We start from the raw sequence: 27793 nt of genomic DNA on the forward strand, positions 1-27793 counted from the left end.
TACATGGTAGGCAAATGCCTTCTGAAAGTCTGTGTACACAGCATCAACATCTCTCAGCAGCCTACCATACATCCCATCTGGACTGGGTGAATAATCCGCACAGTCCTTTGCCTCATCAAAAACTCAATAAAGTTGCTTAAACATGATTTGTCCTGGTCAATCCATGCTGGGCCTTCTTCACTCATCCATGTCCAAGTGGCTGTTAACCGTTGGCCGGATTACTGATTTCAAAAGTTTCCCTCATCACCGACATTAAACAGTTAACAGTAATTTCAGATTTATACTCCACTCCTACATTGAACAAGGGAGCAACATTTATATTCCTGGTACCACTGTGCATCTAAATAGGATTGGAAAACAGTAGCCAAATTTCTATGCTTACTTCCCTCAGCAACCTACACATCCCATCTAGACGGAATGACTCATCCACTGTCAATCTTTTTATTACCTCCACATTATCTATTTTTACGTCGGCCAGTATCCCATCAACTTCCTCCTTTTATCATTGAGATGTGTTGTCAGTGTGTTTGTTATGCAGAGCAGCTGTTTGAGAATGTCACGGCTTATGTGCAACACCGGGCCAGCTTTCTGTCACTGGAGTTTTCAGGAATCTGCTGAGGTGGGTTTTAGAGTGAGAGACGATTGACTGCATTATCCAAGGGCCTGGAAGGGGGAGTGTAGGAAAAACACACCTGTATGCTGCACAGTCTAGCCCTGTGTTTCTCTTATTGTTGTCACTGTCAGAAGCTATCATGGCTGGCAACAGTCTTAGCTGCAGCTTAAGTTGGAACAGAACGTCAGGTATTTTGTTCAGGATCAGCTACTGTTGACACAGCTGTAAATCTCCACTGACACAAACTATTGCTTGGCCTAGAAGGCCCAAATGTAAAATTTCCTTTGGAAACACTCAAGGGAGAAAAAAGGAGTTCAAACTTTGATAGTTCTGCTCCTACTTGCTCCTCCTACAACATTACCATTTTTTAAATAACCTCTTCACATTTTATATGATCTTTAGAAAATTTTATTACATTAGTTAACCTCCTGAAAATCTCGGGGGCGATTCTCCGATATTGAGGCCAAGTATTCGCGCCATCGTGAACGCCGTCGCGTTTCACGACGGCGCAAACAGGGCCTGGACACAACCTATTCTGGCCCCAGCATGGCGCTGGAGTGGTTCACGCCGCTCCAGCGTCCCCGCCGCGCTAACCCGCGCATGCGCAGTTGGGGCAGCCCAATCCTGCGCATGCGCAGTTGGGCCGCACCATCCTGCGCATGCATGGGGAATGTCTTACGCAAGCCGGCCCCTCACCAACATGGAGCCGGTGTTCTGGGGCCGTGCGCGGAAGGAGGTAGGCCCTGGGGGGTAAGGCTGGCCAACCGATCGGTGGGCCCCGATCGCGGGCCAGACCCCATCGGAGGCCACCCCGGTGAAGGAGACCCCCCCACAGGCCGCCCCCCCCCCCCCAAGCGTTCCCGCAGAGTTCCCGCCGGCAGCAACCAGGGGTGGACGGTGCCGGCGAGAACCTTTCGTGTCATAGCAGCCACTCGGCCCATCCGGCCGGAGAATCGCCGCTCGCCGGTTCTCCAAACGGCCCTGTGCAAATCGCGCGCCGCTGGTTTCCGGGGGGGTGGGAGAATCGCGTGCGGGGGTCGGGACGGCGCGATTCGTGCGGTGCCCCCGCGATTCTCCCACCCGGCATGGAGGGGGGGGGGGGGTTATAGCGCCCCTCATGTGCAAATGTTTTGCCATTTTTAAATGCCACCCCAATCTTGCAACACCCATCACGACCTCTGGACCACCTCCCAATGCCCAACCTACCGATTAGGAGGTCCTTGAGCCCCCCTCACTCCACCTTATAAGGACGGGGCACCCCCGGGTCTAATCCTAGGCACGGGCAACCTGCCACCCACTCACCTGCCAGCCTCGCAGTGCCACCATAGCTCTCTTGCAGTGCTGGGTGCCCAGGTGACACTGCCAGGATGCCCATGTGGCAGTGCCAAGGTACTCATGTGGCATTGGGAGTGCCAGTGTACCACACTTCCCAGAGCCCGACTGCCTGGAGGCATCTGATCACCTCGGTAACCCATACCAGGTGCCGTTATGCCTGGTCCACGTTTGTGTAAGTCTCCGAGGCGCAGGTGTTTGATCCCGGGCCTTGGGAGTCTCCAGCAGCGACATAGATACGCAAATCTTGACCTCGTCCAGTGAGGATGATGCCCAGATTGTGGCGTCTCGTGAGATCTTGTTAGATCGCGGAAGGCGCCCGGACGTCGTAAATCTTGCGAGAGGCGAGATTTAACGGCCTCATTGTGTCACCGAGTCATCTCTACCATCAGCATTTCTGCTGCTTGATTGGACACATGAGCTAACTGCAAAAAGCTCAGGTTAAATGAGCACCAAGAGTCTCGACCCTCAATTGCACATGATGACCTGCCCACACTCCAGACCTGCCCATGTTTCAGCACTCATCACAAACCTCATGGAGGGAGGACATAAGGGCAGCTGGTGCATGGAACAGAGAAATTCACAACAGTGCAACTGTTTCCCTCTCCAGGTTTGAGTTAAGACTTTGGGCAGAACCAAGAGCATGATACTATTTTTTTAAATTCATTTATGGGATGTGGGCATCACTGACTAGGCCAGCATTTATTGCCCATCCCTAGTTCCCCTTAAGAAGGTGGTAGTGTGCTGCCTTCTTGAACCGCTGCAGTCCATTTGGTGTAGGTACTTGGTAGCTGTTTTTAATGTAATTCTTAGTTTGAGTATTGTCTTGCTAAGCTGTTGCTGTGAAAACTCTGTCAAGTGAATATGGCACCAGTTTCAGCTTTGCGTCAATCATTGCCTCCCCTGCATCGTGCAAATCTTACCTTCCTAAGTCTGAAGTGGCAGATGAAATTTGTATAACGAGCATGACTGGCATTTAATGAAAGGAGAATTTCTGATGGTATCATTTTTATGTGCCTGAGTTAGTCATGCATTAATATTTCCGATTATCACCCCCTTTGCAGATTCAACTTGATAGCAGATCAAATACAAATCATCCGTAGTCTGTAAAGCCATTTTGACCTGCAGAATGACAGCTTGGAATATTTTTCGTTCAACAGCATGGCGCTTTTTCTTTGTAAAACAAATCTGCAATTAAAACTCCCCAGTAGATTTTGGTGTGTGTGTGTGTATTGGAAGCTGCAAACATTTTGCAGATTTGCTACCCCACAACGCAACTGTCTGATTGCTCACCCCATTTTTACTACGTGTGCCACACACTCACACACAAATATGTATACACACACATGCACGCACACACACACTCCTCTCTCAGGTGCAAACACGCACCCTCTCTGTCTCTCTCTCTCTCACACACACATTTTACATTGCTCAGGCCGCTGCGCGCCTGATCCAGAAGCACCTGAAATCATGGGAGAAGATGTCAGGTGAATGTCTTGACGTCATCGCACACTCGCACAATACTCCAGTCAGTAGGGGTGCGTGGGAGTTGAGAGCGCGCCGCCAACAATGTGTCCCTTCTTCTTTTAGGTTGTCAGGCGGGTCGATTGGCCAGGCGGCCTTTACATTTTAGTTGCAGCCTGGATCCAGGGCGGGATGAACTGTCCGGGCTGAAATAAAATTCACAAATGTGTCTGGGACCTGAGGTCTGTGTGTGATTGTGCTGCCTAAACACTCATGGCACAGTTTTAATGTCAATATTTATTTTTCAAGGGTCATCAGCTCCCTGAGACCACTCTGCAGCACCTGTCCCCTTGAGGGAGCACATTGGAAGTAACATCCTGTGCCCGCTCTCCCCAGCAGCGCTCATCCTTTCATAGAGTGCCAGCGTGAAATTGCACGTTGTTGCTCTGTTTCTCTGGTTATGAATATGGCGGTCAATGTGGTCGCCTTCTTTAATCCTAATTATGTTTACTTTAGAGTCGCCAGGTATCTTTCGACACCGCCACAAGGTTCAAACCCGAAAACTGGTCAAAGAGCCAATACACCAGTTAGTTAGTTCAAAGTCAATACTATTTATTTACACACACAGTAATATCTACTCATGCACAAAGTACTACAAGCTAAACTATCTCTAACGCTAACACCTATACTTAGCTTCGGGTGCCCACTCAGTCAGAGGAACAATGGTTGTTCGGATCTGAGGTTGCTGGGTTCGAAGGTATACAGGAGAACAGCTAAGGTCATCCGTCTGGTAGCGAGCGTTGACCTTGGACTTACTTGCTTCTGGTGCAGCTGGTGGACGGGTCTCTCCGCTTTGAGAGCCAAATCCAAGAGAGCGATTCTCTCTCGGGGGTTTCTTCTTATACCTGAAGGGGGCTTCGCGCGCTTTTGGGTGGGCCTTAAACTTGGCCCCAATTAATTGGGCCACATCTTGATCACTGGTATTGATCTTGACCAATAAAGGGGTGGGTGCCCTGATTTCTGGGCGTGTCTTTGGTGGCCATTGGCCTTGTTTTGTTTGCGCTTTCAGTTTGGGGAACTGGCGCCATGATGTCTGGAACTGTGTCAGTTGCTTGAGTGTCTTTCCTTTGTTCCCGGTGATGGGCCATCAATATGTTAATTGACCTACAGTTTCAGTCCCGTCTGGGAGCTGCCTTCCCAATGCGCATACGGGCTCTGTGCCTGCTTGCTTTCTTAACATTGTCCATAGTTCCCTACATTCATTGCGAGCATCCATTTTGTATTCTGGAAGTGGCCATCCCAGATGGCTACAGCGTCGAATCCAATGGCGGCCAGGAACATCTTTCACACCTGCTTCTGGGCCTGCCGAATGTGTGCGCACTGACCGACGAAAACTTTGGGCCAATGGCTGGGCTATGGTGTGGTTTTTTTTAAGGTGCAACTGCCAAGATCATCCTGATTGCCCTTGAAAATGTTGGGGTGGGCTGCCACCTTGACCAACTGCCACCCATGTGGTGTAGGCACCATGCCGATGTCAGGTGGAGAGTTGTAGGATTTTCATCCAGTGATGGTGAGTTAGGTTTTCCAACACTCCAGGATGACTCGGAGTCCCCAAGAATTGAAGGTCAATCTCCAGGGCATTGCTTTGTGCGACCCTGGAGAAAAATCATTGGGGTATTAAAAACAATTTTTTTTTGTTATTTCATTTGAACATTTCTCTTTACCAGGTCAAATCATATGGGACAAAAAGCTCTTGGTTGATTTCCAAGCATCATCTAATTGGGTAATGAGTCTTTTTGCTTTCCAATTGGTGCAGCAATGCTGTGCGTCACAAGGACGGGTGTGTTGGCCGGTTAATGGCTGAAGTGTAGGTGGGTTGAGTCATGTGATGAAACTCCAGGAATACATTTAATCACAGTTGGCAACCCTGTGAAGAGTTGAAGCGAACATTATAAATGTAATTAAAGAGAAATGCTACAAGCATGGAATGGAGAGGGGAATAAAGTGTTACCACGGTAAATTTAAATGAGAACAGATGGAAGGAAAGTCGACAGGAGCACGGTGGCACAGTGGTTATCACTGCATCGTTACAATACCAGGGAGCCAGGTTCGATCCCGGCCTTGGCTGACTGTCTGTGTGGAGTTTACACTTTCTCCCCATGCATGCATGGGTTTCCTCCAGGTGCTCCGGTTTCCTCCAACAGTCCAAAGATGTGTAGGTTAGGTGGATTGGCCGTGTTAACTTGTCCCTGATGCTCGATCAATAACTCCAGAAGCGAGATTGGATGACATTTGAAGGCTTTATTGGACTAGATGTTACCCCCAGCAGCGCAGGTACAGAATGTGGCTGCTGGGGAGCCACAGGCTCTTATACTCCGCCTTACTGGGCGGACCCAGCAGGCAGGCTTCACAAATGATATTGCTGTCTCAGGTACTTCCCACACCAATGGTCTTACAGCATCAACCTGGGTACCGTAATACCCCTAATACCGACGACAACATTTACCCCTGTTAAAAAATATAGTCCGGTGGGGGTGGTGGCCTCGCGTTACACAGTGGTAGAGGTTGAGGTTATGGTGGTACCTGGTATACATTAGTACAGTGTTTTGCCTCGTTACATGTCGCAACTATTTACAGTTTTTATTTACATTCAAAATGAAGCAATTAGTCAGTCAAGGGCCCTGGTCATCCTCTGCGATCGTCGCAGTTTCGGCGGTGATGCAGGCACTGGCTTGGGCATCCATGGCTCTGGGAGCGTGGCTTCGCCTTCTTCGGCAGCTTCATCACCCCTAGATGGGACCAGTGGGAGAACCGATCCACCTGGGAAGGGGGCGGCTGTGGGGTGCGCCGGTGGAAGGGAGGGTGGGGTTGGTGGTGGGGATGTGGGTGGGGACCCAGTGGGCGCCAGGTCCCGTAGGGAGACCATATCCTGTCGGCCGTCGGGATACGCCACGTAGGCGTATTGAGGGTTAGCGTGAAGGAGGTGGACCTTCTTGACCAATGGGTCCGACTTATGCGCCCGCACGTGTTTGCGGAGCAGGATGGGTCCAGGAGCTGCCAGCCAGGTTGGGAGCGAGGTCCCGGAGGAGGACTTCCTAGGGAAGATAAGGAGACATTCGTGAGGTGTCTGGTTGGTCGTGGTACACAGCAGTGATCGGATGGATTGGAGAACCCGGAAGGACCTCCTGCCAGAGGGAGACTGGGAGATTCCTGGACCATAGGGCCAGTAGGACGGTCTTCCAGACCGTTAGGTTCTCCCTCTCTACCTGCCCATTTCCACAGGGGTTGTAGCTGGTTGTCCTGCTCGAGGCAATGCCCTTGCTGAGCAGGAATTGACGCAGTTCGTCACTCATCAAGGAGGACCCCCTATCGCTGTGTATGTAGTCGGGGAAACCGAACAGTGTAAAGATACTGTGGAGGGCTTTTATGATGGTGGCTGCGGTCATGTCGGGGCAGGGGATAAGAACATAAGAACATAAGAACTAGGAGCAGGAGTAGGCCATCTGGCCCCTCGAGCCTGCTCCACCATTCAATGAGATCATGGCTGATCTTTTGTGGACTCAGCTCCACTTTCCAGCCCGAACACCATAACCCTTTATCCCTTTATTCTTCAAAAAACTATCTCTCTTTATCTTAAAAATATTTAATGAAGGAGCCTCTACTGCTTCACTGGGCAAGGAATTCCATAGATTCACAACCCTTTGGGTGAAGAAGTTCCTCCTAAACTCAGTCCTAAATCTACTTCCCCTTATTTTGAGGCTATGCCCCCTAGTTCTGCTTTCCCCCGTCAGTGGAAACAACCTGCCCGCATCTATCCTATCTATTCCCTTCATAATCTTATATGTTTCTATAAGATCCCCCCCTCATCCTTCTAAATTCCAACGAGTACAGTCCCAGTCTACTCAACCTCTCCTCGTAATCCAACCCCTTCAGCTCTGGGATTAACCTAGTGAATCTCCTCTGCACACCCTCCAGTGCCAGTACGTCCTTTCTCAAGTAGGGAGACCAAAACTGAACACAATACTCCAGGTGTGGCCTCACTAACACCTTATACAATTGCAGCAGAACCGCCCTAGTCTTAAACTCTATCCCTCTAGCAATGAAGGACAAAATTCCATTTGCCTTCTTAATCACCTGTTGCACCTGAAAACCAACTTTTTGTGACTCATGCACTAGCACACCCAGGTCTCTCTGCACAGCAGCATGTTTTAATATTTTATCATTTAAATAATAATCCCTTTTGCTGTTATTCCTACCAAAATGGATAACCTCACATTTTTCAACATTGTATTCCATCTGCCAGACCCTAGCCCATTCACTTAACCTATCCAAATCCCTCTGCAGACTTCCAGTATCCTCTGCACTTTTTGCTTTACCACTCATCTTAGTGTTATCTGCAAACTTGGACACATTGCCCTTGGTCCCCAACTCCAAATCATCTATGTAAATTGTGAACAGTTGTGGGCCCAACACTGATCCCTGAGGGACACCACTAGCTACTGATTGCCAACCAGAGAAACAACCATTAATCCCCACTCTTTGCTTTCTATTAATTAACCAATCCTCTATCCATGCTACTACTTTCCCCTAATGGCGAATGGGAACCGGGAGTACTCGTCAATCACGTTCAGGAATTACGTGTTGCGATCGGTGGAGGGGAGGGGCCCTTTGAAGTCCATACTGAGGCGTTCAAAGGGACGGGAAGCCGTTATCAGGAATGCTTTCTCTGGCCTGTAGAAGTGCGGCTTGCATTCCGCGCAGATTTGGCAGTTCCTGGTGGCGGTCCTGACCTCTTCGATGGAGTAGGGCAGGTTGCGGGTCTTAATGAAATGGAAGAATTATGTGACAGGTGGCAGAGATCCTCGTGGAGGGCCCAGAGGCGGTCCACTTGTGCATTGGCACATGTGCCGCGGGATAGGGCACAGGAGGCTCGTTTAGCTTCCGGGGACGATACAAGATCTCATAGTTTTAGGTGGAGAGCTCGATCCTCCACCGTAAGATCTTATCGTTCTTTATCTTGCCCCGCTGTGCATTATCGAACATGAAAGCAACCGACCATTGGTCAGTGAGGAGAATGAATCTCTTGCCGGCCAGGTAATGCCTCCAGTGCCGCACAGCTTCTACTATGGCCTGGGCCTCCTTTTCAACTGAGGAATGGCAGATTTCTGAAGCGTGGAGGGTGCGTGAGAAGAAGGCCACGGGTCTGCCCGCTTGGCTGAGTGTGGCCGCCAGAGCTACGTTGGACGCGTCGCTGTCGACTTGGAAGGGACGGGATTCATCGATTGCGTGCATCGCGGCCTTTGCAATGTCTGGTTTGATGCGGCTGAAGGCCTGGCAGACCTCTGCCGACAGGGTAAAAACCGTGGATTGAATTAGTGAGCGGGCCTTGTCTGCATAGTTGGGGACCAACCGGGCATAATATGAATAAAATCCCAGGCAGCGTTTCAGGGCCTTGGAGCAGTGGGGGAGGGGAACTCCATGAGCGGCGCATGCGTTCGGGATCTGGACCTATAACTCCATCATGGACTACGTAGCCGAGGATGGCTGGACGGTTGGTGCTGAACACACATTTGTCCTTGTTGTAGGTTAGATTAAGGATTTTTGCGGTATGGAGGAATTTTCGGAGGTTGGTGTCGTGGTCCTGCTGGCCGTGGCCGCAGATGGTGACGTTATCGAGGTACGGAAACGTGGACCGCAAACCGTACCGGTCAACCATTTGGTCCACCTCCCGTTGGAAGACCGAAACTCCATTTGTGACACCGAAGGGAACCCTTAGGAAGTGGTAGAGCCGCCCATCTGCTTCGTGTGCAGTGTATTTGCGGTCGCTAGGGCGGCTGGGGAGCTGGTGGGAGGTGGATTTTAGATCCACCGTGGAAAAGACCTTGTATTGTGCAATCTGAGTGACCAGATCAGATATGCGGGGGAGAGGGTACAGGTCAAGCTGCGTATACCTGTTGATGGTCTGACTATAATCGATGACCATCCTGTGCTTCTCCCCGGTCTTTACAACCACTATTTGAGCACCCCAGGGACTGTTGCTAGCCTCAATAATACCTTCCTTCAGTAACCGCTGGACTTCCGACCTAATGAAGGTCCGGTCCTGGCACTGTGCCGCCTGCTCCTGGTGGCAACGGATTTGCAATCCGGGGTGAGGTTCGCAAACAGGGAAGGCGGATCGACCTTGAGGTTCGCGAGGCTGCAGACAGTGAGGGTAGGGTATAAAGCCTCCGAATTTAAAAGTTAAACTCCAGAGGTTACATTGGAAGTTTAACCCTAGGAGCGTGGCAGCGCAGATGTTAGGGAGGACGTAGAGGCAGAAATTTTCAAATTCCCTTCACTGGACCGTGAGGTTCGCTACACAGAACCCTTTGATCTCTACAGAGTGAGACCTGGAGGCCAGGGCGATTTTTTTATTAACTGGGTGGATGGAAGAGAACAGCGCCTTACCGTGTTGGGGTGTATGAAGCTCTCTGTGCTCCCGGAGTCGATCAGGCAGGATGTTTTGTGCCCATTGATGAGCACGGTCGTCGTCGCGGTTGAGAGCATTCGGGGCCGAGATTGGATGACAATTGAAGGCTTTATTGGATTAGATGTTTCCCCCAGCAGCACAGGTACAGAATGCAGCTGCTAGGGAGACACAGGCTCTTATACTCCACCTTACTGGGCGGAACCAGCAGGCCGACTTCACCAATGATCTTCCTGTCTCAGGTACCTCCCACACCAATGGTCTTACATCATCAACCTGGGTACTGTAATACCCCTAATACCGACTACCACAGTCCCTTAGTGTCCAAAGGTTACGTGGGGTTATGGGTTACAGTGGCGGTTTGAGCCTAACTGGGGTGCTCTTTCGGAGCGTTGGTGCAGACTGAATTGGCAAATGGCCTCCTTTGCAATGTAGGGATTTTATTCTTTGATTCTCTGACTAAAACACAAACACCGGCATGGACTGGTTGGACCGAATAGTCTGTTTCTGTGTTGTACATCCAATAAAATTCTCTGAAGGAATCGCCAATATATGTCCATATCTGGATGAGGTGTAACTTCGAGGTGAGTCTGGAGGTGATGGGTCATTCAGCACACCAGATGCTCTTGCCTGTCTATGTGGCAGAGATCGCAGGTTTGGAAGGTGCTGTTGAAGTTGGGTAAAATCATCCCGCACCATCATTTCAGACTGACCGGCTGAAAGTCTCCTTTTGGCTGGTCAGCTCCCACCAATTTGAGAAGGGTTTGGGGCCGATGTGACCCATTTGCCAGTGGAGGCGGCGACGTGGCATAAAGTGCCAGTGTGAGCACTAAGCTGGCAGTGTCACTCACAGAAACGATGGGCTGAATTTTCTTGCTCCCGTCGAGGTGGGTTAGTGGGCAAGGCCAGCAGCTGAGTTGGCGCCGTGCAGCCTGGTATGTTCCCAGCTCCGAGCGATATTATCCGAGGCAGGTTGAAAACAGCAGAAGCTCCTCACCCAGAGGCGACAGGGAACCAATTAAATCTGTTAATGTATCAATTTGGAGAGAGTCATGGTGGCACTGTTGGAATGGCAGGTGGTAGTCTGCTGAGCCTGTAGCCTGGAATTGAATTCAAGGCAGTAGGAGGTGGGAGATGGTGGGAAGGGTCAGCAATGTCTTCTTTCACTCACCACAGCGCAGACCCACTGGAACACAATGGCCACAGCTGCAGGCATAAGCCAACCTGTGAAGGGGTGCCCTCTTCACAATGGCCTGACAACATGACTGTGCATGAGTTTTAATTTTTCGTGATGCATCCACCATCCTTAATTTGACGGAGCTCCGGGAGGCTGCTTCTTAATTGGTCGCCTCCGGGAAAATCATGGCCACATTCAGCTTTCTGCCTGGAATTGAAGTCGATGCTGACATCACGACGGCAACTGGGAAAATCCAGTTCTGCAAAGATGACTCGCGTGAAGTGCAAATGTGATACTGGTGGGGTGGGACAGGAGACTGAAACTTTGACTAAGTCTGTCTCACAGACTATGAGGTCTGTCCGAGACACACAAACTAACACAACTCTCACTCATAGCTTCAGGAGCTGCTTCCCTCGACGGTGATGAAACCCTGCTCCTCCTAGTACAGAATGTGGAGTAGAAACACCCACCGAGCACTTAATGCACAGGCTTAGTCTGGAATTGGAATGCATCTTGCAGCCTGGAGCCCCATACAGCCAGTTTCCTCTCAGTACCGCAGACAACATCCCTGAAGTGGAAAGAATAGATTATTGCCAATAAGAATATACACCTCATTTAGTCCCCATCTGACCAGAAAGAGTGACTCACCACAAAGTCCAACCCTGAAGGGGTGGAATAACCTTTGTCTGACTTTGCTTGTCTCAACCATGAGACCTGAAGCATATTAAATTACACATAAACATGAATAGCAATTCTGTTAGCCTGCTCTTCTATAAATGCTCTGGAGGGAATATGCCATTACTACATGAGTGTGAAACCCAGTTGTTACAACTTTGAGTTTACCATAGACAATTTCTCAAGTATTATAGTGCTGGCCTCTGCCAGAAATAGCGCAGGTGTCTTTCATTCATTTCAGGCATCTGCTCGTAACAGGCCAGTGTGTAACTTTTACACTCACCCCAGTGGATTCTGAAGCGGCAGGAGTTGGGGTGGGGGATTGGGGAGAACGGTGTGTGCAATTGCACAGACAGGATTCCCTCTGGGTGCCCATTTGTCTCGACCTTGCAGTGATTTTATGCTGGGCTGGGCAAGGTTTCAGATGGGAAAACCACCCTTGCCCCAATAAATGCCATTAAGTGACCAATGAATTGCCACTTATGCGTCTTTTCCTGCCCAGCCTCATTTGCTAGACTGGCAGGCGACTAACAGTGGGGCATCTAGAAATGAAGAAAGGGGAATCTCGGGCAGGAGTGGTGTGTGGGGGGCGTTGCGGGGGGGGGGGGGGGTTGTCTGTGGGTTTACGCCTCCATCAGAAGCCCCCATCTGAAAGGTATGCCCTCTCCTCAAGGGCTAGCGATACATGGATCTCTCCTCCCCCCACCCTGGCCTCTGTCCTGAGAACCCAATCTTAACCCCCCCCCCCCCTCCATCCCCCTCCCCAAAGGCCTCCCCTTCCCTATTGAAAGACCTTAACACCCTGACACTTACCTGAGCATCCGGTTCTCAGGACATCGGCACGGGCAGCTCCAAGCAGTGTCTCTTCTGCCCATTGGAGCGCTATTGCTGGAAAAAATGTCAGCTCGCCAAGATGGGACTTTCTCCTGACTGAGGGGTGGAGGTCCCATCTTGTGAACCAATGCACATTAGCAGGCAAGTGCCAATGGGGTTCTCTGAGTGGAAGAGGATGTGTTCCCGACTGACGTTTGGGATGGCCATCCCAAAGGTTCAGCGATTGTCACTTATTTAAATATTGACTAATACAAGTGTCCACTTTCACTTTCGTTTGTATGCTCGGACTTGGAGGAAAGTCAATGATGCCAGCTGTCAATAAAGCTGGTTCCCTCACTCTTTTCCTCCACATGTTCCTGTCTCCTAATTAAGGTCTTTGAGTTCAGATTTACAGTTTGATTTGTTGAATAAAAAGTGACAGTGCCCATGGAGGCAGAAAGCATAAGCCCCACTGCATGATGGTATTAACATTTGTGAAAGAATCTATTTCTGGGTTGAGTCAGCAGGTTTTCTGAGCAGAGACGAAGGACTAAAATTCCAGGCATTCCTCGCAGAGAGTGGCGGGGAGACAGGTTGCGCAAGCACTGTTTCCAGTGTTCTATCAACAGCTGCAGGGATTTGGGGGTCTGCCTGCATGATGGTGTGGCATGGAACAATGACCACGGGACCCGTGTGTGGCGCAAAAGTCAGCCCATCTGATGCAGTTAATCGGGAGCTGAAGATTGGCAGCTGATTTGCTGTCATTGGCCCAGTGAGCAGCTGGGACTCAGACAAACCTATCCAGAACTAAAGAGGCAGCAGAAAGTGTCTCGCTGCATGCAGCTGCAGCTTAGGGAGGACAATGGGGAGCTTGGGCTCAGAGAAGCTCCAAGAAACATTGATAATTCAGTTGGGGCTCAGGGAAGCCTAGGAGCAATAGTTGCTAGGTGCAGCAGAGGGCTGGAGCTCAGGGAACCCCAGGGGCAGTGGTGGTCTGCTGGAGTGCTGGGATTAAATGCTGGTGTGCAACCTTGTGAATCCAGTGGGATGCAGTCTGAGGAGAAGACATTGAGCAGCTGGAAAGTGAACAATCAATGGGGCAGTCTGAGTTGGAGTGGTTGTTTTGGGAAATAGAAAGCTATATCCTCAACAGTGTGGAGCTGAAATTCCTCACTATGAAGACAGAGTTAATAGGATTCTCTTGACTCACACTGATCACTGATATCTGGGTGGGTTGCTGAGAATGTCAGGGACTTGAGTTTGCTGATCTACCATTTTAAGTGTTGTTTGTGGCATGTTCCTCCACAGTTTGTCAGGTAATTCATGTTTTTAAATTTATTTAGAGTACCCAATTCATTTTTTCCAATTAAGGGCCAATCCACCTACCCTGCAGATCTTTGGGTTGTGGGGGCGAAACCCACACAACCACGGGAGAAAATGCTACTCCACACGGACAGTGACCCAGAGTCAGGATCGAACCTGAGACCTCAGTGCTGTGAAGCTGCAGTGCTAACCACTGTGCCGCCATGCCGCCCTATAATTCGTGGTTTACTTCATTTTGATTCTGAATGTTAGATATAAAACAACTGAATTGCAAAAAAAATTGCAAGTTTTGTCTAGGATTGTGACATAGTTGCTCATGGGCTGGTTTAGCTCAGTGGGCTAGACAACTGGTTTGTAATGCAGAGCAAGGCCAGCAGTTCAATTCCTGTACCAGCTGAGAATTCGGAATTCTCCCTCTGTGTACCCGAACAGCTGCTGAAATGTGGCGACTCGGGGCTTTTTACAGTAATTTCATTCCAGTGTCAATGTAAGCCTGCTTGTGACAATGAAGATTATTTATTTATTTATTTTATTTTATCCTGTAACATATTTTACTGCTGGTTCGCTGGTTGGGTTCCTAAGCCACAGCCACAATTGCTTTAAAAATGTGTGCCGGGACAGCCGGTGACTGGGATGTGCTGTGCAGTCCCACATCAGGTGGCTCTCCTCCAGAACACAGCAAAAATAGAAACTTCTGGCCGCATTTAGCCTTGGAAAATCAGACTCATTCATCCCCTCACCCGCAAAGACAACAGAGAGGAAAATAATGCCAGGACGCAGTAGCTCCAGAGGCCCCGCAAGGAAGCCAGAAACTGCAAAAAAGGGCAGGAGCAGCGAGCAAGCGGATCAGCAGATCCACGAGGCGAGGAGTCTCCAGCCACCCAGAGAGAGAGGGGGATGCTGGTGACGCAGACAGCGCCCCCCTCTCCCCCACCAGGAGATGTTTGGAAGACAATCCTAACTAAGAAACTAATCACGATGAAGGATGATATTAAAGCGGAGATTCAATAGCAGTCAAGATGGCGGTGGCAGAGGCAGATGGCGCTCAATGGCATGGGAAGGAGGCTGGAAGCCCAAGGGAAGATGATACAGGAACTCAAAAAGGCATCAATTGACCAGGGCGACTGAATCGTCGCCCTGCAGGCCGAGATAAAAAAGTTGGTGGTGACCCAGCAGAGCCTGAAAAGCAAGTGAACCGATCCAGTCGACAAAATATTTGAATAGCGAGCCTGCCAGAGGGAATTGAGGGCAGAGACCCAACCGACTATGCTGTTATAGAAGGGACAACTTCTGCAAGCTGCCAGAAATCGACAGGGCCCACAGGCCGTTCCGACCAAAGCCCATGGCCAGGAACAACCGAGGGCGATAATAGTAGGGAGGCAATCCTGCGTTGGGCTTGGCAAATGAAGGCAAACAGGTGGGAGGGACACAAGATAAGGGTATACCTAGACATTGGGACAGAACTGGGGAAGCGCAGGGCCAAATTCAACCACGTGAAGCTGGCCTTGTACAAAAACAACGTTAAATTCGGGATGTTATTTCCAGCCAGGCTCTGGGTGACGTACCAGAACAAGGAGCACCATTTTACTACCCCGGCAGAGGCGGACGAGTTCATCTGTATGAACGGACTAGACAAAAGGCAAACGAGGCAGCGGTGAGGAAGATGCCGAGAGAGAAAAAGTGATGGGCGTGGACAATTTTAAGGGGGACTGCATTGCCTCGCTATGAATAAGGGAGCTAGCTCATTCGAAGGAAGGGGCGAGGCCAGCAGAGCGCAGGGGAGAGTGAGGAGGAGGCAGAGAGGAGACCAATGGAACGGGCGTAGGAGAGGGTCAGATCAACCCTGGGAGAGGAGGCCACTGCACGAACAGGGAAAGCCAACGCCAGGAAGCATGAGAGACAGAGGGCCACGGCTCATTTCCCAGCAGGGAGAGAGCAGTTGGCAGGGGATGCGGGGACACAGGGATAGTGGGGAGCAGATGGGGACAGATAGAAAAGGGGGGGCACAGTGGGGTGAGGGAGGGTGGAGAGGGGGTAGAAGGGGGAATCGAGACCAAGAGGGGAACCCAGCGAGAAGGGAGAGAAGTGCTCTAGACTGGCTTCAGCAGGTCAAGTTTGGAAAGATGGAACAAGATGGCACTGTAAGCAGCCACTTTGGAGAGTCCCTGAATAAAGGGAAATTTCCGGAGTGCAGGGGCCCACTCACATGGCATACACATGGTTGGTGGCCATGTTGGGTGTCCCCTGGACAAAGGGAAACCCTGGAGCGCAGGAGCCCCGCCTCATAGTAAGAACAGTGACCCCGTAGCCATTTTGGATGACACCCTAACAAAGGGAAACCCCAGGGTGCAGGGGCATATCCACCAGGTAAGTATGGTTAATCCCGCAGGAAGGGGTGACAGAAACCCCCCCCACCAGGATAGTCACCTCGAACATTAGGGGACCTAACGGCTCAGTAAAAAGATCCAGAGTCTTCGCCCACATGAAAAGTATGAGAGCCAATATAGTCTTCCCCCAAGACATTCACCTGAGGGAGAAGGACCAATTGCGGGTAAGGAAGGGCTAGGTGGGACAGACCTACCATTCCTGCTCGGGAAGAGAACTGGGGGATAGCTATTTTGATAAGCAAGAGAACGGTGTTCATGGTGACTAAGACGGTTTTGGACCCAGGGAGACAGTACATCATGGTCAGCGGTGTCCTAGATGGGGCACCGGTAGTTCTGGTGAACGTGTACATTCCCAGCTGGAATGACACGGAAACTCGAAAGAAGACCATGGTGGAAATCCCCAACCTAGATATGTACGTACTATTCATGGGGTGGGCTTTAACTGTGGACAGGATCCACTGACTGTCAGATCTAACACCAGAATGGGGAAAACAAAAGGCATGGCTAGGGAACTGGGAACATTTATGGCACAGATGGGGGCAGTGGACCCATGGTGGTTCGTGCACCCAGGTGAGAAGGAACTGTCGTTCTTCTCGCCAGTGCACAAGGTCTACACCTGCATCAACTTCTTTGTAGTGGGGAAATCGGTGCTCCCAGAAATAGAGCGGAACACTCACGATCGTAATCTCTGACCACGCTCCACATGGCATGGATGGGAGGTTGGAGACAGGCTGTGCCCAAAACTTCATCTTGGCCAACAAGATCTACTGCCACAAAACATCACAGGCCATATATGCAAGGACGTTATGAACAACCGGAATGGGAAAGTCTCACCTTCCACGTTCTGGGAAGCACTGAAGGTTGTGATTTGGGGAGAAATTAATGCCTACAAGGCTCGTAGAGATAGGGAAGAGAGGGCGTCTAGGCAACAACTGATCGACTCTATACTGGAGGCTGGCAGACGATACTCCGACACCCCGAGCGTAGAAGGTCTGGTGGAGAGAAAAAAACTACAAATGGACTTTAATCTGCTTTCCAGCAGGAAAGCAATGTACCGACTCCGCCGGACACAGGGAAACTTTTATGAGCATGGAGACAAGGCCAGCCACGAGGGAAATAGCCCCACTAAAGGGTAGCAGAGGCATTTCCTGTCACAGAGAGAATAATAGATCACACAGAGGTTGGATGGCAAGGAAAACATCTGATCCTAAATAATCCAGTCAGCAATTGAGTTCGTCAGTACCCATTTGATTATGGTGGGTCAGTGTCCATTCAATTATTACACAGTGTGAGGTGCCTGTGTCCATTCATTTACTGTCCGTTGTGAGGTGCTTGTCTCCATTCAGTTACTGTCCAGTGTGAGGTCATTCAGTTCCTGTGCATCGTGAAGTATCAAGTGTCTATTCAGTTGGCACCCATTGCAATTGGTCAGTGTCCATTCTGTTACTCTCCATTGTGGTGGGACAGTGTGCAATCAATTACTACCCCAACTTCTCAAGTAAAACATGAACAAATATCAGTTCAAACTGCATGTATTTTCATTTGTGATTTTTCTGGCCACAGGCAAAACTTTATATCAGAATAAAGCACTGTCTTCTTTACTACGGAGCATGGGGAATATGCTTTCATTCAGATCTCAATATCAAGAGCATTTTGGCAGAGGTGTTGCAGTGAGATAATCGAAACTGCAAATCCTCTGAAGCTGGATCAAAAGGCAATAGTGATTAGAAATGATTTATTCTCTTTCGTATGTACAAAATATATATTTAAACTTCATGTAACTTTCATTCAGAATGGCAAATTATTTTGAAACTAGTACATGTCTCATCTAGAGCAACCTTTCATGCCTAGCCCTGTTACATTGAGTGGCAGAATTGTGAAATGCTGTTGATGTGGTCATATGTTTTTCATCTGACTTCCGGTTGCGGCGATGCGGAGCTAAGCTGCACATCCCGGCGGCTCCCGCTAGAACGGACTTTTGGGCTCTCCAGAGGAGCCCCAACGGAAATTTTTCGACGACTTCCCGTGTGGGAAGGTGAGAGCAAGGTCCCCCTTTCATAGTATATGGAGTGGACCAGAAGTGGAGTGGTAAGAAAAGCGGCTTTGGAGCAGCAAAAGAAACGAGGGAGAGAAAACAAGATGGCGGAGGGCGGAGATCGAGAAGCATGGGGGCCGGAGCAACAGGAGTTTCTCAGGCTCTGCGTGGAGGAGCTTAAGAAAGAGGTGCTGGCGCCACTGCTGATGGCGATCGAGAGGCTGAAGGAGACCCAGAAGGCCCAAGGGGTAGAGATCCGAGAGGTGCGGGAAAAAGCCACCGAGAACGAGGACGAGATCTTGGGCCTGGCAGTGAAGATGGAGGCGCACGAGGCGCTGCACAAGAGGGGGGCCGAAAGATTCGAGGACCTGGAGAACACGTCAAGGAGGAAGAATCTTTGGATTCTGGGCCTCCCTGAAGGGGTGGAGGGGGCCGATGCCGTGGCGTATGTGAGCACGATGCTCCATTCGCTGATGGGTGCGGAGGCCTCTCCGAGTCCCCTGGAACTAGATGGGGCTCACGGGGTCCTGGCGAGGAGACCCAAGGCCAACGAGCCGCCAAGGGTGGTAGTGGTGAGGTTTCATCGTTTCGTGGACAGAGAGTGTGTCCTGAGATGGGCCAAGAAGGAACGGAGCAGTAGATGGGAGAATGCGGTGATCCGAATATATCAGGACTGGAGTGCAGAGGTGGCAAAAAAGAGAGCTGGTTTCAATCGGGCCAAGGCGGTGCTGCATAGGAAGGGGTTGAGATTTGGAATGCAGCAGCCAGCGCGATTGTGTGTCACATTTCAGGATCGACACCACTACTTTGAAATGCCTGAAGAGGCTTGGACCTTTATCCAAACTGAAAAGTTGGACTCAAACTGAGGGTCTATGGTTGTGGGGGGGGTGTCGGTTGTATACAGGGTTTTAACTATGCGTAAGGAATGTTCCATGGGTGGGGCGATGGATGGGGATGGGGATGGGGGAAGAGATCTGATGGGGAGACTGTGGGGAATGTGGGTGCCGATGCTGAGGGAGGGGAGGCCCAGGGGATGGGGGAATTGGGATAAGGCCGCAATAGGAGCTGCGCCAGAGGGGGCGGGGCTGGCTCAGGAAAGCGTGGGCTTTTTCCCGCGTTCGGGAAGGACGGGGGGGGGGGGGGGGGTGGGGGGGATGGAGGAGTGCACACCAATTGCTGGGGAGGAGGAGGAGGGGGGATTTCCACACGGGGGGGTCAACGGGAAGGCGGGGGAAGCCGGGGTCAGCAGGTGTCAGCTGACTTACGGGAGTGTTACGGGGGGAGCAAAAGAGCTAGATACGGATCTAGCGGGGGGCGGGGGAAGGGGGGAGGGGGGGGGAATAGGGTTGCTGCTGCATTGGCTGAGGGGGAACTGAAAACAGAAGAGGTGGTCAGGGCGGGGGTCCCCCGTCTGGGGGACTGGAGGGTGCGGGAGGCGCGGGCACGGGACTGGCCTAAAACAGGAGATGACTAGTCGGCGGGGGTGGGGGTGGGAAGCCCCCCAATCTGGCTGATAACGTGGAATGTGAGGCGCCTGAATGGGCCGTTTAAGAGGGCCCGAGTGTTCGCGCACTTAAGGGGACTGAAGGCAGACGTGGTCATGCTTCAGGAGACACATTTGAAGGTGGCAGACCAGGTCAGGTTAAGAAAGGGATGGGTAGGACAGGTATTCCATTTGGGTCTGGATGCGAAGAATAGAGGGGTGGTAATACTGGTGGGGAAGCAGGTGTCGTTTGAGGCCAAGAACATAGTAGTGGACAATGGAGGTCGATACGTGATGGTGAGCGGTAGGCTGCAGGGGGCGTGGGTGGTATTGGTAAACGTATACGCCCCGAACTGGGACGATGCTGGATTTATGAAGCGTATGTTGGGGCGTATTCCGGACCTGGAGGTAGGAAGCTTGATAATGGAGGGGATTTTAACACGGTGTTGGACCCAGCATTAGATCGTTCCAGATCTAGGACGGGGAAGAGGCCGGCTGCGGCCATGGTGCTTAGGGGGTTTATGGACCAGATGGGGGGAGTGGATCCGTGGAGATTTGCCAGGCCCCTGGCTAGGGAATTTTCTTTTTTCTCCCACGTACACAAAGCCTACTCCCGGATAGATTTTTTTGTTCTGAGCAGGGCGCTGATCCCGAAGGTGGAGGGAACGGAGTATTCGGCCATAGCCATCTCAGACCACGCCCCGCACTGGGTGGAACTGGAGTTGGGAGAGGAGAGGGCCTAACGCCCGCTGTGGCGTTTGGATGTGGGATTACTGGCAGATGAGGAGGTGTGCGGGAGGGTGCGGGGGTGCATTGAAAGGTATTTGGAGGCCAACGACAACGGGGAGGTGCAGGTGGGGGTAGTATGGGAGGAGCTGAAGGCGGTGGTCAGGGGAGAGTTAATCTCCATCAGGGCTCACAGGGAGAAGAGAGAGGGCAGGGAAAGGGAGAGGTTAGTGGGGGAGATTTTACGGGTGGACAGGAGATATGCAGAGGCCCCTGAAGAGGGACTACTCAGGGAGAGGCGAAGTCTCCAGACGGAATTCGACCTGTTGACCATAGGGAAGGCAGAGGCACAGTGGAGGAAAGCACAGGGGGCGACGTATGAGTATGGGGAGAAGGCGAGCCGGATGTGGCACATCAGCTCCGTAAGAGGATGGCAGCAAGGGAGATAGGTGGAATCAAGGATGGCAGGGAAACTACGGTGTGGAGTGCGGTGAAAGTAAATGAGGCATTTAAGACCTTCTATGAGGAGCTGTACAGATCCCAGCCTCCAGCGGTGGAAGAGGGGATGCGACGATTTCTGGACCAACTGAGGTTCCCGAGGGTGGAGGAGCAGGAGGTGGCTGGTTTGGGGGCGCCAATTGGGTTGGAGGAGCTGATTAAAGGACTGGGGAGCATGCAGGCGGGGAAGGCCCCGGGACCAGATGGGTTCCCGGTTGAGTTTTACAGGAAGTACACGGACCTGTTAGCCCTGTTGCTGGTGAGGACTTTCAATGAGGCAAGGGAGGGGGGGGACCCTGCCCCCGACAATGTCTGGGGCGATGATCTCTTTGATTCTGAAGCGGGATAAGGGCCCACTGCAACGTGGGTCGTATAGACCGATCTCGCTCCTCAATGTGGATGCTAAGTTGCTGGCAAAAGTGCTGGCTACGAGGATTGAGGACTGTGTCCCGGGGGTGATTCACGAGGACCAGACGGGATTTGTAAAGGGCAGGCAGCTAAACACCAATGTGCGGAGGCTCCTAAACGTGATTAGATGCCATCGGTGGAGGGAGGGGCGGAGATAGTGGCAGCTATGGACGCGGAGAAGGCCTTTGACCGGGTGGAGTGGGAGTATCTCTGGGAAGTGTTGCGGAGGTTTGGGTTTGGGGAGGGGTTTATCAGTTGGGTTAAGCTCCTATATAGAGCCCCGGTGGCGAGTGTGGTTACGAGTTGGCGGAGGTCGGAGTATTTTCGGCTGTATCGAGGGACGAGGCAGGGGTGCCCCCTGTCCCCCCTGTTGTTTGCATTAGCAACTGAACCTTTGGCCATGGCATTAAGGGAGTCCAGGAAATGGAGGGGGGTGGTCCGAGGGGGAGAGGAGCATCGGGTGTCGCTGTATGCAGACGACCTGTTGCTGTCTGTGGCGGATCCAGTGGAGGGGATGGTGGAGGTCATGCAGATCCTCAGGGAGCTTGGGGACTTCTCGGGCTATAAGCTCAATGTAGGGAAAAATGAGCTCTTTGTGGTGCATCCAAGGGACCAGGGAAGAGGGATAGATGACCTACTGTTGAGGAGGGCGGAAAGGAGCTTTCGGTACTTGGGGATTCAGGTAGCTAGGAGCTGGGGGGCCTTGCATAAACTTAATTTGACGCGGCTGGTGGAGCAGATGGAGGAGGACTTCAAACGATGGGATATGTTGCCACTCTCGGTAGCGGGCAGGGTACAGTCGATTAAAATGATGGTCCTCCCGAGGTTTCTTTTTGTGTTCCAATGCCTTCCTATTATGATCACCAAGGCCTTTTTCAAGAGGGTAGGCAGGAGCATCATGGGTTTTGTGTGGGCAAACAAGACCCCGAGGGTAAGGAGGGGGTTTCTGGAGCATAGTAGGGACAGAGGAGGGCTGGCGTTGCCGAATCTGGGTGGCTACTATTGGGCAGCCAACGTGGCGATGATCCGTAAGTGGATGATGGAGGGAGAGGGGGCGGCATGGAAGGGGTTGGAGATGGTGCCCTGCAAAGGAACGAGCCTGGGGGCGCTGGTGACGGCACCGCTGCCGCTCTCGCCGACAAGGTACACCAGGAGTCCGGTGGTGGCGGCAACGCTAAAGATCTGGGGGCAGTGGGGACGACACATGGGTGCGATGGGAGCCTCGGTGTGGTCCCCGATCAGAGATAACCATCGGTTTGTCCCAGGAAGGATGGATGGGGGGTTTCAGAGCTGGTATCGGGCAGGGATTAGAAGAATGGGGGACCTGTTCATCGGTGGGACGTTTGCGAGCCTAGGGGCGCTGGAGGAGAGGTTTGGGCTACCCCCGGGAAATGCTTTCAGGTACATGCAAGTGAGGGCATTTGTGAGGCGACAGGTGAGGGAATTCCCGTTGCTCCCGGCACAGGGGATTCAGACAGGGTGATTTTGGGTGTATGGGTCGGAGAGGGCAAGGTGTCAGCGGTATATCAGGAGATGAAAGAAGAGGAGGAGGCTTTGGTAGAGGAGCTGAAGGGCAAATGGAGGAGGAGTTGGGGGAGGAGATTGAAGAGGGTCTGTGGGCTGATGCCCTAAGTAGGGTTAATTTCTCTTCCTCGTGTGCCAGGTTTAGCCTGATACAGTTTAAGGTTATTCACAGAGCGCATATGACAGGGGCGAGGCTGAGTAGGTTCTTTGGGGTGGAGGACAGATGTGGGAGGTGCTCAGGAAGCCCGGCGAATCACGCCCATATGTTCTGGTCGTGCCCGGCACTGGATGGGTTCTGGAGGGGTGTTGCGAGGACTATGTCTAAGGTGGTGAAAGTCCAGGTCAAGCCAAGCTGGGGGCTAGCACTATTTGGAGTGGCGGACGAGCCGGGAGTGCAGGGGGCGAAAGAGGCTGGTATCCTGGCCTTTGCGTCCCTGGTAGCCCGGCGGAGGATCTTGCTATTGTGGAAAGACGCGAAGCCCCCCAGTGTAGAAGCCTGGATAAATGACATGGCAGGGTTCATCAAGCTGGAGCGGATAAAGTTTGCCTTGAGAGGGTCTGTGCAGGGGTTCTTCAGGAGGCGGCAACCGTTCCTAGACTATCTCATGGAGCGTTAGATGGAGGTCGGTCAGCAGCAGCAACCCAGGGAGGGGGGGGGGAGGGGAGGGGAGGGGGGTGTTTCTTTCGGGGGGGTACTATGGGTGGGCGGGGAAGGGGTTTTTCCTCGGGGCACTTGAAAAAGGAAAAACATAAACATATGGGAAAGTCAACATGTGCGGGAGGAACCCATTGTACACGTTCTGTATTATGTTGCATTGATATGTTTATGTCTTGTTCTGTTACTTTTCTTTTCATTTTTGTTACGGGGGGGGGCGTAGTTTGAATGGTTGAAAATGTTTGTTGACAAATTTTGAATAAACATTTTTTTTTTTTAAAAAAGGTTAGCTGGTGAAGCACGTACCCAAGCCAGCAGTTAGTAGTTGTCGTTGTCAAGACAATAAAACAGAGTTGTACCATCAAAAAAAAATTAAATTAAAAAAATATATATGTTTTTCATCTATTTATTGCTAAATGCCCGATCACGGTCTTCCAACATAATTTTATGTTTGTCTGTCATTGTTTTTTCTTTTACACTGGTTACCCTTTGTAAGAATATGCTGATAACATTATCAAGAAATTTTCATATCACGTCAGCCAGTTAGTGCATAATAGGTTCCTTGCTTGATGGAGTGTATGGGACAACTAATAATGAACTGATTTAATTGTGTCAAGCTCTGATAGGTGATTCATGCGAATTCTTTCAGTGGTAATTGAGTACTTTGTAAATATTCTTTTTCTCTCTTTCCAGTCTGTCATTAACTTACATTGTACTCAGATTGTTATGATCAGATGAGCAGCGGTCAAATCCCCCATGCTCTTTTTCCTTCTACTCATTTGACCATCAGAGGTTTATTTAGTTTAAAAATGATATACATACCAATTCAATGCATGCTTTTAATTGTTTACATGCTGTGACCATACACAATTAGACAGGTTTTCATGAGTTTGTAAAAAGAAAAAGCAAAGGTTTCAGACCGACTTACAAATTAGCCCCATTCAGCCCCTTGAGCCCGTTCCGCCATTCAGTAAGATCATGGTTGATCTGATTATGGCCTCAACTCCACATCCCACCTACCCCTGATAATCCTTGACTTCTTTGTCAGTCAAGAATCTATCTACCTTTCCCTTAAAAATATTCATTGACTCTCCCTCCACCGCTCTCTGGGGTAAAATGTTTCAAAGATGCACAGCACAAGAGAAATAATTCCATCTCATTTCCATCTTAAATAGGAGATAACTGTGTCCCTTAGTTCTAGTCTCTCCCACAAGGGGAAACATGCATTCACCATCCACTCTGTCAAGTTCCCTTAGGAACTTATATGTTTACATAAGATCACCTCTCAATCTTCTCAACTCCAATGGATACAGACACAACCTGCCCAACCTTTCCTCAGCAGATAACCCCACATGCACCATCCCGGGTATCAGTTGAGTGAACCTTCTCTGAACTGGTTCTAATGCATGTATATCCTTTCTTAAATAAGAAGCCCAAAACTGTTCACTGTACTCCAGATGTTGTCTCGCCAAAGCCATGTACAACTGGAGCAGAACATCCCTACATTTAAACAATTGGGCAATTATAGAGGAGGAGGGTCCACTAAAATGCCCATCTTAATGTTTGGGAGTCAAGCACACCTGTATAAAAGACAAGGCTGAAGCATTTTCAACAACCTCCGCCAGACATGCTGAGTGCATATCCATCTCGGTCTCTTCCGGAGATCCCCAGCATCACAAATGTCAGTCTTCAGCCAAATCAATTGACTCCACTTGATATCAAGAAACCCTGAAGGCACTGGAAACTGCAAAGGCTATGGGCCCTGACAACCTTCCAGCAATAGTACTGAAGACCTTTGTTCCAGAACTTGTTGCACCCCTAGCCAAGCTGTTTCAGTACAGCTACAACACTGGCATCTACCCAGCAGTATGGAAAACTGCCCAGTTATGCCCTATACACACAAAGCAGGACACATCCAACCCAATTACAGTCTACTCTCAATCAGCAATAAAGTGATGGAAGAAGTCATCAACATTGCTATCAAGAGGCACTTGCTTAACCTTAGTTTGCTCACTGATGCTCAATTTGGGTTCTGCCAGGGCCACTCAGCTCTTGACCTTATTGCAGCCTTGGCTCAAACATGAACAAAAGGGCTGAACTCCAGAGGTGTTGTCCTTGACTGTCCTTGACATCAAGGCTGCATTTGAGTGAGTGTGGCTCAAAGGAGCCCTAGCAAAACTGGAGCCAATGGGAATCAGGGAGGGAATGCTCCTTTGGTTGATGTCATACTTAGCTCAGAGGAAAATGGTTATGGTGGTTGGAAGTCAATCATCTCAATCCCAGGACATCATTGTAGGAGATCCCCAGAGTAGTATCCAACACCCAAACATCTTCAGCTGCTTCATTAATAACCTTCCCTTCACCATAAGGTCAGAAGTTCTCTAACAATTGCACAATTATTCACAGATTCTGAAGCAGTCCATGTTCAAATACTGAAAGATCTCAACAATATCAAGCCTTGGGCTGACAAATAGCAAATAAAACTTGCACCACAAGAGGCGGCAAGTGACGCAGTAGTTAGCACTGGAACTACGGCGCTGAGGACCCGGGTTTGAATCCCGGCTCTGGGTCACTGTCCGTGTGGAGTTTGCACATTCTCCCTGTGTCTGTGTGGGTTTCACCCCCAAAAACCAAAGATGTGCAGGTTAGGTAGATTGGCCACACTTAATTGCACCTGAATTGGAAAAATAATAATTGGGTACTCTAAATTTATAAGAAAAAAACATTTGCGCCACACAAGTGCTTGGCAATGACCAACGCCAGCAAGAGCGAATCGAACCATCGCCCCTTGATATTCAAGCCATTACCATTGCTGAATCTCCCACTGGCAACATCCTGGGGATCACTAATTAAACAGAAACTGAACTGGACTAGCCATCAATAATGTGGCTACAAGAGCAGGTCAAAGGCTAGAAATCCTGTGGTGAGTAACTGACCCCTTACTTCCAAACTCCTGCCCATTTCTACAAAGCACATGCCACGAGTTGATGGAATACTCTCTCCTAGCCTGGATGAGTGCAGCTCCAACAACACTCAGGAAGCTCGGCATCATCCAGGACAAAGAAGCTGGCTTGATTTTCACCTCATCCACAAACATCCAGTCCCTTCACCACCGACACACAGTAACAGCAGTGTGTACCCATCTACAAGATGCACTGCAGGAACTCAGCAAGCCTCTTGAGACAGCACCTTCCAAACTCATGAGCACCACTGTCCAGAAGGCCAAGGGCAGCAGACACCTGGGAACGCCACCATCTGGAAGTTCCCCTCCAAGTCACTCACCATCCTGACTTGGAAATATGTCGCTGGTCCTTCCCTGTCACTGGGTCAAAATCTTGGAACTCCCTCCCTAACAGCACTGTAGATGTACCTACACCACATGGACAACAGAGGTTGAAGGAGGTAGCTCATCACTACCTTCTCAAGGGCAATTAGAGATGTTCAATTAACGCTGATTTAGCCAGCGATACCCACATCCCACACAAGAATAAATCTAAAAAATCCATTCCCCTTGCAACAAATGACAACATTCTATTTGCCTTCTTAATCACTTGCTGTATCTGCACACTAATATTTCCAGATTAATGCACCAGGACACCCAGATCCCTCTGTATACCAAGAGTTCTGCAATCTTTCTCCATTTAAATAATACGTTGCTTTCCTATTCTTCCTCCCTCATTGAACAAGTTCACATTTTCCCACAATATACTCTCTGCAAAACCTTTGCCTACTCACTTAACCTATCTATGTCCCTTTGCAGATTCCTTCCGTCTTTTTCACAACTTACTCACCGATCTGTCTTTGGGTTTTGTCATCTGCAAGTTTAGAATCCTTACATTTGGTGCCTTCCAAGACATTGTTTATACACTGTAATTAGTTGAGGCCCCAGCACTGATCCCTGTGGCACTTCATGCGTCACATCTTGCCAACCTCATAAAGACCTGTTTATCCCTACTCGCTGCTTCCTGTTTGCTAAACAATCCTCTCTCCATGCTAATATGTTAACCCTTACAATGTGAACTTTTATTTTGCCCAGTAATCTTTGATGTGGCACCTTGTCAAATATCTTCTGGAAATTTAAGTACAGCAGAGCCACATATTTCCCTTTAACCACATTACTTCGTCAAATAACTAATAAGTGAATCAAACATGATTTCCCTTTCACAAAACCATGTTGACTTGACTAGATTGCATTGAGATTTTCTAAGTAGTGT

The 27793-nt window shown here is 50.3% G+C and overlaps 1 protein-coding gene across 6 annotated transcripts in view; it reads left to right on the forward strand.

Annotated features, from left to right (window-relative positions):
• The window catches only part of plcb1 (phospholipase C beta 1), a 1179298-nt gene that overhangs the window by 188050 nt on the left and 963455 nt on the right, over positions 1–27793 (forward strand). The window lies entirely within an intron of this gene.

Source organism: Scyliorhinus torazame, chromosome 1, assembly GCF_047496885.1.
Source record: "Scyliorhinus torazame isolate Kashiwa2021f chromosome 1, sScyTor2.1, whole genome shotgun sequence".
Taxonomy (NCBI): domain Eukaryota; kingdom Metazoa; phylum Chordata; class Chondrichthyes; order Carcharhiniformes; family Scyliorhinidae; genus Scyliorhinus; species Scyliorhinus torazame.